We start from the raw sequence: 13,932 nt of genomic DNA, 5'->3' as shown, positions 1-13,932 counted from the left end.
ATGTATTACTATTAGTATTTTATATTACAGAGTAGTAATTTGTACCTCAAATTAATAATTCTTGTGCATGATTCATGTATTATTTTATTCCAGCTCAAGCACTGGTGGAAACTACGATTGTTTCTGATACTCCCAGCCTCCAAACATGAGAGCTCCCAGTTTAATTCCTGCCAACAAACCTTTCCCTCCTGTCCTCCCTGCCATTTTTATTTTAAAGCCTCTGGAAATTTGGCTTTACATAGCAAAAATGCATATATGATATTAAAGTTGAGTGTCTCATGAAACATCCACAAAAATCTGAGTGAACAAAAATGTTCATAACTATTAGAATAACTAGTTCAAAAACAGCTCATTGTGCCATTTAGACCATTTCTCAAGACTGTGTAGGTGTGGCAGATCATGTTTTCATTGACACCTGCACCGGCTCCTGGGTGCTGGCTAACTGCAGCAGCTAACGACTGGGTTTCCATGGTGCGGAGCCGCTCCTCTAACTCACTGAGCCTCACTTCCAATGCGGTAAATACACTATTACATGTACCGTTATCACTAAAGGAGGCAGAGGAACAACTAAACATAAGACACACCGAGCAGAGCAGGAGAGCAAGAGGGAGAGAGGGAAGCCATCGCTAACTGCTAAGCTGAAGTAACTCTCAGATCTGAAAAGAATGAGAACAACTGTGTGATTTGTGGAAAAGGGTAATTAGCCGCAGTAACTAAAAATATAGCAAAATTAACTGGGGTGTGATGCACAAACGCTGCCAATAACACAGAAACTCCAGCAACCGGAAATGATACAATACTGTTACCACAGCATGTCACGTCGTTTATGATTGGTTCATAGAATTTATTGCAGCATTTATGTAATAAATGTCTGAACATAAACAAGCTCAATTCAAACCCAGTATCAGGAAAGTTCACAAAAACTTAAATGACAGTATTTTGAATTTGGATTGAAAGTAATTTCTAATACTTTTTAGATGCTTACTATGTACATAAGACCCTAAATTACATAGTTAGAGGATTCTTGTGGATTCGGGTTTCCAGTGACTTTAACTGAAGAGGACCAGCATGATGAGAGTTATATTTCAGCTGCTGTTGCGAGAAACTCTGAAAGCTTTACCTATGTTTGCTCTGATGAATAGCACCTTGACTTGTGCCATTACATAATCCAGATAATTCATACTAAAACTGACCTGACTGCTCAGTAGAGGCTACCAGTCACTCCTTTATTTACAGTATGGTTAAAATTAATGCGGTGGCAGCTTTAACTTGCATCATAATTTCTGACATAAATACCATAACTACTGTACTTTGAGAAGTTGTAGTGAGCCTTGGATACGATAACAGTGCACTGTCTGACCACAGCTGGTTACTATTAGAAAGGTCTAGGCCTCCAGACCCACTCCCACTCACATTACAGGTACACACAAACACACACACACACACACACTCTTTTGATTTCTCTCACTCAGTCTGTGTCTCCTGGAGAAAATCTTCCCGGCTGAACAAAGCAGCTCTCTAAGTTGTACTGACAGCAGCTCAATGTAAACCATCCATCGTGGGTTCAGCCGCAGGATCTGTTTGGCAGGTATAAAGTGGCATTCACATCATCTTGGAAAAATTGTTCTTGTGTGTGCTTCTGCAATTATTGTGTATGTGGTGTGTTTTTCTTTCTTGAAGTGATCTTGCGCTTGCAAGAGGTGAGCTGTGCAGAGTCTGAACTTGCTGAACTTTGAACCTGACAAACCATCATCATATACACACCAAACAGCGACCAGGTTCTGTCTCAGCATTAACATTGTATCATTTTACTTTGCAAAGGTCAATTCACCAGCTAATCAAAGGCCTTGTAAATATCTTTATCCTGCTGCTCTGGCATCTGAAAATCCTTCAAACACATGGATTACTCAAACAATCTTCCTGGATTATATTTCATCGTCTCACCAGTACCTGAGGCAACATTAACCTCCACCACGCAACCCCTTAGTCTGAATGCTTGGCTAAATGTTCTCCTAAAGGCCCTAATATATTCCAAAATATGTACAGACATGGACAGCAGGGTGGAGAGTGGACCCACACTTGGTTACGTTTATACTACACTGGGTGCTGTCAAGTTTGATCTGCAATCTTTGCAGACATGGGCAGAAGATTACATTTTCGTCATGTGAACCCCTGTGGACTCTCATGGAAACATAATTTGATTATGTTAACGGTACCCTGTGCAGTTTTTTTTGTAAATAAAAGTTCTGTTTACATTCAGTCTTTTCTCACCAAAACTCATTGGGCCCTATTTCGTTCACTTTGCCCATCTGTGTGGTATAACTCAACTCACAGTGCACAGACGGGAGGCTCATTTAGATGAAGCAGTGTGAAGCAAGTTGCTTGTATTTTGATGAAAATCAGGACTTAGAAATTGTGCTGAAAGTAGATGTCCTACTACATTTTACCAGGCAACCTGACTCTTATGCTAATGTGGTGATTTTATCAACAAGAGACATTTTTTTTTACATGTGAGACATAAGATTGCCAGGACTCACCAATCCTGTACATCATAGCCTTCTTCTTGACTTTACTTTTAATGAAATATATGTTTTATATTTTATTCCTTAAATACATCAGCATCTGGCTGCAGATGTATGGTGCTGTGTGTTCAAATTGCGATGCACCTCCATAAAATAGGGCTCATTGTGTGTATCCTCGAGGCCTGACAAGCACATTGAATGCATTTCTTTCCTCATGTAACATTTGCAAAGCTGATTGTTGAAAGAATTTGGAACTTACATAGATAACATGCATTCCATTGTGCAATCCAAGTTAAACCTTGAAACTTGTTTACTTGCCAGCACTTTACTTCTTCACTACCTTTGTTGAAGATTTGCTACATTTCTTGGCGTGTTGCTGCTACCGTGGGCTTTGTATCATGTCATGGCCATTTTTTGTGTACTTGCACAAGATACCAAGAAAAGGGGGACCTACTCACAAAAATATTCATCTTAATGCTACTAGTGGTCAATAAGTCCACAGGGTACTTTTAAGCTTTTCCTGGCAAGTTGACATACAGTATATTTTGCACCATATTTTATTTCGACCTTCCCCATATGGCAGTGCTATGTAAATCCACTATTTGTAGAATTTTAATGTGAATGTATCCTTTAATTAATTTAGTTAATTCTGAAGGCCTATATTGTTGTTTGAAAAATAACAGACAATCTCGCAAATAATTGGTGCAGTCTAGGTGTTGCGTTGTGTCCTTTCATCTCAGTGTGGGCTTGATCTGTGGTGTGACGGGGGAAAGATATACACTGCTGTCTGCCACAGTGTTCTTCTTTCACACCACCACTGGGGGTGCTAAAGTCAGATATTTGAAAAATCTACACATAGTGGCTTTAATTTTGTATGAAAGTTCTTAGTGTTTAGTATAGAAATTATGTAATATTTGCTATTCATCATCAAGAGATTAGAAAAAATAGAAAAATAAAGTGAAACAGTCAGTAGCTCCACCTGCAGATTTTTCTCACTTTGGTAAAAACAGGAAAATTTTTACAAGTTGCTATAGATTTAAGGCTTTGTCAGGGTAGAACTTTGGGTGGCTCAGTGTAAATTATGAATAATGAAAATGTAATTAATAGCCAGAGGTGATATGATGAAATGATGATAACATATGGGAGTATAAGGCAGCATTTTACAGTGTGTTAACAGGGCTGGACTCTAATGGCTATGGATTTATGAGCATTCCTTCACGCACTGTGGAGAAGAAACCCCTGCTTGTTCCCCTCGAGTCTCCATACAACCCCAACCCCCACCACACACACACACACACACACACACACACACACACACACACACACACATACACACATTCTCTTCTTTCTGTTACATAACCAGAGCCCCATTATCACACGCTCGTTTCTAAAGCTAGGGGGGTCCCTCTTTCCCAGCAGAGAGCTTTCCTGCACATCTTCCTGGAAAGAAGACACAGGATTATGTGCTTTCTTTACACACTTCACTCAGCTCTCACACACACACACACACCACATGCACACAAACACACAGATGTAGACTGGCATATGAATATGCTGTGCAATAGTCCCTCTCTCCCCCTCCAACCCCTGCCATTCCTCTCCCTCTCTCTTTCCCAATGTTGTATTTCAGTGACCTGGATTTCCTAACATCACATGTTGAGGCTGTTTTGCTCTCCAAATGTCCTTGTGTGTGTGAAGTGGAGGGAATGACAACAACAATGACAAGTCTCTCAGAGACACACACAAATACACACATAAACACATTTCAGCATGATCAACATTCACCCGGCAACCTCTATTTTGGTCTTTTATATGAGCTGCAAACATATTTTCAAGCACAGGAATGTGAAAGGCACGTAGAATAAGAAGAGGCATATGGTAGTAATGTGTGTGTGTTTGTGTGTGTGTGTGTGTGTGTGTGTGTGTGTGCTTGGTGACTGATTTGTGAAAGCCCAACAATGCCTTATATCTACAGCTACCAATGTCACCCTGTACTGTGTGTGTAAGTGTATGTGTGCATTCAGTGAACTTTGTGATGCTGCAAAATATGTTCTGATATCAATCCAAAACTGTTTAAAAAGCTGAAAATTAGGTGTATATCTTTCACTATTATCAATATGTGAAAACAGCAAGTCATACAAGAGAATATCATTTGTCACTGCTCTCAAAAATGTCACCTACACCCCTTAGAGTAACTGTTCATATAAACATTTTCTGACCAACCACCTTTAAGCCCAAAAAGTCATCCCTTTTCGCAGTGAAAAATCATTGTTGAAGTATTTTTTTTAAAACTGTATTTAAAATATTTTGTGTTTTCTATTATTCAAAGGAAGAATAGAAGGTCTTTGGAGGTTTATCAGAAATGTTCCTGAGCAGGAAGGCCAGTACATGTATCTGACTGACATCTGAGCCAACAGGTACGCCAGTGTAAAAATAGCTTACAAAGCTAAGAAAAGACAGTGTTTTGTTAGCGGCAGTGAGGATTAAGGACTACCACATTTAGCATTCAAACTAACTGATGTTGACGCTTTTAGGTTTTAAACGTGCAACAGCTGACTAGCTAATTAACTACCTACAGTAGCTTGCCAACTAATGTTAGCGCTGCATGCGTTTCGATGTGGATGTTCGTTTGGTAGTTCATTTAGCCAGCTGAGGTGCAACACATGATAAGAGACATTTGTTAGAAAACTAATGTGGGCTGCAGTTCAAGCTCAGTTCTATGGCTCTTGTCGGCACTGTTAGTCAGTGTCACTGACAGAACAACGTTACTGCTTCATACATCATTTCAGTTTAAAATTAAATCATTTGTTTGGCTATATGAAAATAATTTCTCTCAAATATAGACAGAGAAACAAGAGCACTCAAACAGGAAATTTACAGAACATAGAGTCTCTCAGCTCATTGTTTTGGATTTATGGCTCACAACTTTACTGTTTTTGTTCAGTCTCACTGCTCTCATCAACCAAAAGCAGCAGCAGGCAGCTGTTCTCAGTGAAAAAGTTTATTGTGCTGCACCCAAGTACATTTACTGCAGGTTTAAGTTTAGGCAACTAAAACTATTTGGTTAATATCACGGAAAGATGTAATTATGGTTAAACAAAACCAACATTGACAGGATGTGAGCTGTCAAAGTAAGACACTTTGTGCACCCAACTATCCAACCGTCCTCCTCCCTGAGAGATTTTACCACAATATAACAACAGAATGCTTTATTCTACTTTGTTTCTGAGAGACAACAGTCATTATTCGCACGACCACTAGAGGTCAGCTGTCAAGACAATGTAGACCTACTGTATGTCATTTTAAGTCTTTGAACTAACAGCCGACACTGTCTCTCTTCAGGAACAAAACTAGGCCATGACAGACAAAAGCAGAGACATTCTGACATGTCAGAAAGTCATCAGAGGGAGAAACACACACACCAGGAGACGCAGATGAGTTTAATGTGGCATCCTGCAGATGCTTATATGGTATGCATGAATGGACATTACCATTTAGATAGCAGGTCATTGGTGAAGCAGCTAGGTGTTGATCAAGACTGCTGTGCTTTGGAAGTCTCATGTCAGTTATGGGCTGATCAGTATTCATTGCAAGGAGACAATTTCAAAGAAGTCATAGACTCTGGAGGTAAAAAGATCCTATCTGCCCATCTCTGCATAATTGCAGCAGAACTGAATGAAAGCAGAATTTTCAGATGTAAAATGTGTCAGAGGGTTGCTGTGCAATATTTGACTTATATGTCTGGGAAAAGCAAAGGCCATTTCTTCTTTACTTGTACGTGTTGTGTCAGTTTCTTTGGCACATCATTTTCTCAACTCTTGCTGTATCACAGTTTGTTTTAGAAGCAATCATTCTTTTTATATTGCATGCAAATGGGACAGGGCCTCCAAAGAAAACCTCTTTGTGTTGCCCAGTCCAGACTGGAGCTATTTTAAGCATGTTGTGAGGGACAGTGTAGCTAACTGAGGTTTGGATTGAAAGGGGGCCCCTCCTCCCCTCTGCCCATAGCAGGGGGCACTGCAGGGTAACAAGCGGTGTTGGGCAGTAATGAATTATGGTAATTGAATTACTTTTTTCAGTAACAAGAAGTGTAAAGGATTACAATTTGAAATTCAGTAATTATATTATAGTTACTAATCCCAGTAACGCTCCATTACTTTTACACTTGGGGGTTAGCGTGACAGATGCTCCGGAGGAGGAGAAATGCAACTTGCAGTAATTCCAAAGTTGTCTTATTCATATGTTGTGTGTTCTTAGCCAGCTTGCTAATGTTAGCCACCGGTACACGTACTTTCAGGAGTCTCCTAATGCTAGTTTAGTTCAGAGTTGGAGGGTGTGTAAGTCGTGCAGCTGAAGTCGGGACTTCTGCAGTCACTGAGGCTATGCTAACACTGTCTTATTTTCTATTTCTACTTTTGTTGAATACAAAAGATGCAGCATGTGTGTGTGGAGGATGCTGATTAGTTTAAAGGAAACTTTGATGGAGCTGACGGTTGAGTAACAAGAGTAAAGTAATGAGTAATGTAACGTGTTACTTTTGCTGCTGAGTAATGACTAAAATAATGTAATTACTTTTAAAATGAGTAATGATCAGTAATTAATTACAATTTTAGCTGTTAAAAAGCTGAATAGAGCAAAGGGAACCTGCAGAGTTGGGTGATAATTCTCATGTTTTATGTTCTATTTCTCAAAAGAACAGATGTTGCCCCCTAATGAAGCGGGCATCCTTTGTGCCAAGAGTGTATCAGGTAAAGTGTAAGTTTGAAAATGTCACAACAGAACAATGATAAGCATTATTTCACTAGCCACATTCCAGACCTCACATTACCATATGTGAGTGAAGTATCCTCAAAGTAAAGTGGCATTTCGGACATTGTGCTTGAAGGAGGGACAGTTGGGTAATAGTGCAGTTGTATGCACTATTACCCAAAGTGTCATCAAAACCTGGCCAGTGGCATCAGAGGCAGAGAGAGGGACAGATGGATGATCCAGAGTGTATCCCCAAGACTCCTAATAGGTCAAGACTGTATTGCTGTGTATGAATATAAACCATGTGTCCCTCCTATTGTGACACGTGCATCAGCTGTCAGGCATCGCACCACCAAACAGGAATCTCACCTTGGCCATGTTCAGATGTGTCACTCCTCTCTTTGTAGCAGCCGAATCAAAATACACACAGGAGCGTACGCATACAAAATGCTCGCATATGACTCACACACAGGCACATACAGTACATAGCAAACACACAGGCACATGACTAACACATGCCGTCTCTCTTCCTCTTTCTATCTCTCGCTCTCTCCCCACACACTCAGAGGAATCCAGTGCTCAGCCATAAACAACACGGCACCCTATCTACCAGGCCATGGTGTGGGCTGACATGGAGAATGTGATGAAGAGGTGACCTCCCAAAACAGCCTCTGTGATGTTTTAGCCGTGACGCCTGGATCCTTCACAGGAAGCAGACATCGGAATCCTATCTTTAGTCTCCAAGCCTACATATGTTTATGTCTTTTCTTGCATTCTTCTTCATGGGAAATATGTGCTGCCGTAGACTGGAGAGCGATACACATTCAGGCTGTCATGAGTGATAATGTGGAGTACATTTAAAACTCACAATTTCCATGCAACAACTGAAAGGTATATAATTTAGAATTTTCTTATTCTTATTCTTGTCAAGGTAGAGGTCTGGAGCACAACTGCTTAACCTATTCAGTAAGTGATGAGAAAACAAACACCAAAATCTTCAGTATGTCTCCAGTAAATTACATTCAAACACACTGAAAGACAGGTAGACAATGATAAAACTTCTAGCAGTTTTATCTAAACAGCCCCTCCAAATCCTGTGAGAGCACAAATCCTGACATGTCTGTGTAGATTGGTCTTTGATTCTTGATCATCCAGGTGGTAAGATCTGAAAAACAGATAGGTTCTCAATCAAAATTCAGTCCTCAGGGCGCCCCGGTAACAACATCAGAGTTCAATTCCGGCCATGGACTGTTGTTGAATGTCATACCGTTCTCTCTATCCGTGTTTCCTGTCTCTCTGCACTTCCAACAGTAAAATACAGGCAAAAATGCCTTCAATTCAACCTTCACAGACACCACTTCTTGCACAGGACTGTACCAAAAGTCATCACTTTAGAATCCTGCTAACGCCAGCTAAATGAATGTTTGGAACGTTCTCTTTGCTAATAAAAAAAGATAGTGGACAGATAAAAATAAAAGATTCATTAGCACCTGCTACAGCAAATCTAGCTATTTCAACCTTGAATCAGATCCAAAACAGAACCAACTGTCAGAAGCCAACCCTACAACTGGCACAGACTATCTATCTGATCAGTCATAATGTCCAAATTTGGGACAGAATTAGTTTTATGTTGTAATGTGTGTATATAAACAGCTTCTTTACTTCCCCTTTAACCTTGACATCACATAGCAGTGGACATTATGTGCATTTTTAATGGAATGTACAGGTGTAAGGTGGGGAGTAAGTAGTATGTATCTTAGTTTTCCAGGGCAGAAATCAGCATGTGGTCAAAACCACGGTAGATAAAAGATGTATAAAGAAGTCCTATAGTGTGTGTTCCCGACATCTCCACAAAATGGTATAAATGTGTGTGCAATATGATCTATCTGGTTTTGTTTATGCATTTGCAACATGGCTCACATGAATATCAATGCATAAAATGACTTCAATGACAGCTTAAGCTCAGTGTGAGTATTCTTCATACATAAATATACAACCAGTACAACAGCTTTGTTTTCCAGGAAATCGGCCATTTCCTTCAGGGAGACCAGTTTGGAATATTGTTGGGCAGTAACTCACCAATACAAATTGAGCGTGACCACAAGCAGAGCCTTGAGGCACCTCGCCACCTCACACACAAACAGATTCGCACCATAAAGTGCCTCAGCAAAACACATCATGATAAACAACCAAAGCTCCAAAACAGCACTGCCAGAATGTGAAGCAACACTCAGCACCACTCCATACACATAGCTGGATCACAAATGAGTCACACTTACACACTTTCTGACACACAGTGTAACTAGAGAGAACCTTTTGTTTGCCAAAGTTGTTGAGCAGTTTGCCATTTGACAGAAGAGAGGAGAGATGAAAGTGTTTATAGCTTAGTGTGAGCTTGTAAACAAATCCTATAATCTCAGCTGGAGTCTCACACACACACACACACACACACACACACACACACACACACACACACGTTTATTTAAGTCACTTTTGGAGCATTTACATAGACTTACATTCATTTCTTGGAGACTTACCCTAACCCTTACCTTAAAGCCCTACTCCTGCCAGTGTTACTTCCTGTTTAACAGTTAACGTTCTTTCTCAAACAGAGAATGGGGATGTGATTAATAGTCAGACATGATCCATTACCATGGCAACCATTAGGGGTGTGCCTGAATGCAAATATGTTATTCGGCAAAGCACAAATAGTGGTTTTTGTTTTTACGAATATTTGTTTCATACAAATTTTTTGAAAATTATTTGTTTTCAGGAAGAAGAAAAACACATGTCAAATACCAGCGTGCAGGTCGGTTACATCGCTATCTCAGTCTCTCTCCTCTGTGCCGCTGTTACATCTATCAGCAGGTCTCAATGAGGGGAGTCACATCCACCTGCTACATGATGCGCATTTCCTAATTTGGACATCAGTCCCAGAGTTTAGGGTGTTCGCCAGAGATAAAGCTGAGCTACTGACATGCAAAGTGCTCTCAAGGGACTCACCATAACCTGTTGTTCCCTTTCTTCTTTTCACAAAGATATGATGTAAAAAACAGGCAATAAATGAAAAGTGCAAAGCAATAATCGCCTTTGAAGTTCCTCCATACACGTTACACGGTGTGCTGTCTCTGTGTTATGGGTGTATAAATAGGTAGAGGTCTGTCTGCAATGAGGTGATGAGTAAAGTTTTAGCGCAGTAGTCAGCGCAGTTGTCTATGATCTGGGAGATTCCAGTTCAAGACCCGGTGTGGGGACCTTCTTCATAAGGTTATTTATTCATGAACACTTATTGTAACACTTTAATTTTCTAAAATTAAAAGCGTAATAAAAATCAAAAACAGGATTTTTAAGCCTCTTTCCACTTTAATTCGAATACAAATACAAATAATTTTGCTGCCTCAACAAATACAGATACAAATACAAATACTGGGCTCTGCACATAGAGCCCTAGCAACCATTCTAGCACTGGTGATGCCTCGGAATGGTAGTGATATTATAGCCTAAACCATCACCTTACTACAGCATTAGCTCTATAGAGTATGTTACTTGTCAGTAACGAAGATATGTGAGATCCATAGGTGAAATCAGATGATGGCTGCTTTATTGATGGATCATCTATCTTAAGCAATGACATCCTGCTTTATTTTATAGTAAATGTCTGTAAATTTTCCTCCTCATTGGCCAGGCTCGGTTCTACGAGAATGCAAAAACCATGCATTACACGATCAGTTTAATATTTTGCACCCTCAGTTGAAATTTGAATAATAAATGCCAAGCGCAGAGTTGCATGGACTGTGTGGGCGTCTCCACGCGCACCTGCTATTGGGGTTCATGTATGTGCAGCAGCGCAACATGCAAAAGCGAGTGTGGTGATTATTAAATACTCTCTCAGCCAGTCACATCACTAGCCTCATAGCTCTGAAACAGCTGAGCCAATCACAGTTAAACGTGATAACCACAGTTCAACAAACGGACAGCTTTTCTTCAGGAAATGTCTGGATGGTTCAGAGCGTCACAACATGAACACACATCACAAATCTGCAGCCAAAAACAGATGGAGTGGTTTTTTTCGTCAATAAGTTACTATAACGATAGAAATACAAAAATAAAGAAATTGATTTGATGAAGCCGTTTAAATGATTATATTGGACCAATGCTATTTCAGCAATAACTGTAATGCATCTCAGCTCATACACAGTCACATAGTTTAGTAATTAATGTTACACAACAGCATTTGCACTGCAGTGTGTTGCAAGGATAAAACATGAGACGTTACTTCTGCTAGAAAGATAGTTGGAAAAGAGGTTTATGAGCTGCTAACCCAACATCTCCTTCATAAAAAGCAGAATATTGACATATAACAAACAAGCCTGATGTGTGTAGAGGTGTGTGTGGTTATACTGTAGCAGCCTGGTGTCATCAGATGGTAAACACAGTTTAGCACAATGGCCGTGCATAACAACACTGCGCTCTGACACAGCACTTCCCAGATGCTGCAAAGATTTAATGAACTGAAGGAGAAGCTTTTCATACAGTATAAAGCAGCTGTGGACAATAGATACTGTAAAAATCACCCACAGTCCTTTATAGATCAAATGCAGACTGATTTACTGACTTTTCTGCTTTAACCAAAATAAATGTGATTTTCTGTGCTGATTTTGGTTGGAGAGTGTTTAGTTGAAATAAATTATTTATATTTTAAGCATTAATCTGTTATTGCAGCATGTCTGCAGCAAGTATTTAGTTTGAAACACAGGCGCCTGACACTGTATCAGTAGCCTATGTGACACTCACTAAAACAAAGGGATTTTATGAGGATGATGTATGACTGCAGCCTTCTACTATAGTCATACATCATTGTTCTGTTTTAGCAACAGCTTAAATTTTTTAACATTGAGTGCAAAATTAAGTTATATGTCAAAACCTATTTGGCAAACAGTGTGGCTAATCAACATTGTCAGGAAATGACTCAGAAAAATATGAAATATCTGAAAAATGCCAAAAAAACACTAGAGAGGGGCTTTAATCACTGACCCAGAAATCCGCGTTTTACCAAGTGGGGACATGGCTTTTGTACCCAATTGCACAAGCCGTCCCCAGTCATCTAGTCTGAAAGTGAATTAAGTTGCACAAACACACATGCATACACACACACACACACACATACTACATATACACTGCATTACATCCACCACATCATAACACAACAGTAAGCCTAACAATGTACAGTGGATAATCATGGAATAATGCTGCACTTAAAAAGATTAATTTTTTACAACCTCAAGCTTTATTTTGATAGTTTTGGCCACATTTGTCTTGATCATGATCACATTTTACTCACCAATTTTATTGCAGATATTTGCAGAAGCAGCAGTTTTGCTGAGGGTGACACAATGGATTCTGTTCCAGTGATTGTTGCTGTGTTCCCAGATCATAATAAGATCAAGAATAGTTTTGTGATTAAAAATTCAAGTTTTAAACAAAGTTTTCTTTTACGTACTTTTGCATATGATTCTACAACATTGCCAGATTGGGGTAGCCCAGGGGTTTTCAAAGTCTGAAACTGTGGGCTCAGACAAAATTTAGACAACTGCAGTTAGCCAATTTCTTGTTTGAAGGGGCTGAATATTTTGTTTCCCCCCCCCCCTAAACAATCAGTAGAGAGTGTCACTTTCAGTGTCACTTTCAGTTGACATGGAATCTGTGATAGCGGTTGCCATTGGCTGTTTTAACGTTTTTCATGACAATCAAAGTCATCTTAGACTTGTTATTTCTGTTAATTGACTTACAACAAGCAGTACAGTAGTGTCAATCTTATCCACGCTTGTTGCCATTTTTCTGGGCTGTCACTATCACTATTTTTAATGGCTGTAGCTACATAGTCACATGGATGTACGTAGCTTCATAGCTACATAGCTAGCAAGCTATGCAGGAAGTTGACAAGTCTCAATTCTGGCTACAAAGATATAATTGGTTGAGCCTACAGTAAGCATAACACTAGACCTATTTGAACTGCTGAATGAATTGCAGATCAGGCTAAGGTTGGGTAAGGTTGTTATTGTCATTGTTCACTCTTGGATCTCTAGAAAAAAAGAAGTACAATCCTGAGCTGTTTATCGTCTTGGAGAAATTAAGCTTGGTAAAAACTGCAGTCCAGTCTCCCGAAGCGATTTAATTCTGATTATAGAGCTGATTATTTCAAATGCCAACGCGGGAAGGCCAGATGTCAAATGCCAGAACAGGAAGTAGTGTCCCCTTCATGTATTGTAGTGAACCATAAGGGTGTGGAGGTTGAGGAGATGTATGAGTGAATAGCACGTCTGAATTTCATGCAGGAGACTTGAGTTAATGTGCTGTCTCAGATTTAATGTTAATGTTGGCTTTTTTTCCAACTATAAACATTAACCATAGCCTAACCATGAAGTTACCAAGTGTGCACTCTTTTGTGTCCCTCATCTTGCTCTCCCAATCCAAGTGGGAGAGCAAGTTCAATCGCCTTTCACAGGTTTCTCTTGGCTCTTGACTCAATGGCCTCACAAAGGCAGCCTGTCTTAGCCACCCTCACATCATCTTGTGTTTTAAACTGTAGAATGTGAAAGTCTTGTAGTGAAAGATTGTGGTCATTTAATTTTTTAAAATTATTATTTGAGATGAACATATT

The 13,932-nt window shown here is 39.7% G+C and overlaps 1 long non-coding RNA gene across 1 annotated transcript; it reads left to right on the top strand.

The window, feature by feature from the left end:
• The first annotated feature begins 4,859 nt into the window (after window positions 1–4,859).
• Window positions 4,860–9,134, top strand: LOC121890803. The gene is made up of 4 exons (XR_006093932.1): window positions 4,860–4,939; window positions 5,865–5,992; window positions 7,222–7,270; window positions 7,838–9,134. It is a non-coding gene; the product is annotated as an uncharacterized LOC121890803 (long non-coding RNA).
• Window positions 9,135–13,932: the final 4,798 nt, after the last annotated feature.

The sequence above is a fragment of the Thunnus maccoyii genome, chromosome 3, assembly GCF_910596095.1.
Source record: "Thunnus maccoyii chromosome 3, fThuMac1.1, whole genome shotgun sequence".
NCBI lineage: Eukaryota > Metazoa > Chordata > Actinopteri > Scombriformes > Scombridae > Thunnus > Thunnus maccoyii.
The sequence above is the reverse complement of the archived record's forward strand: the minus strand, read 5'-3'. Positions and strand labels throughout refer to the sequence as shown.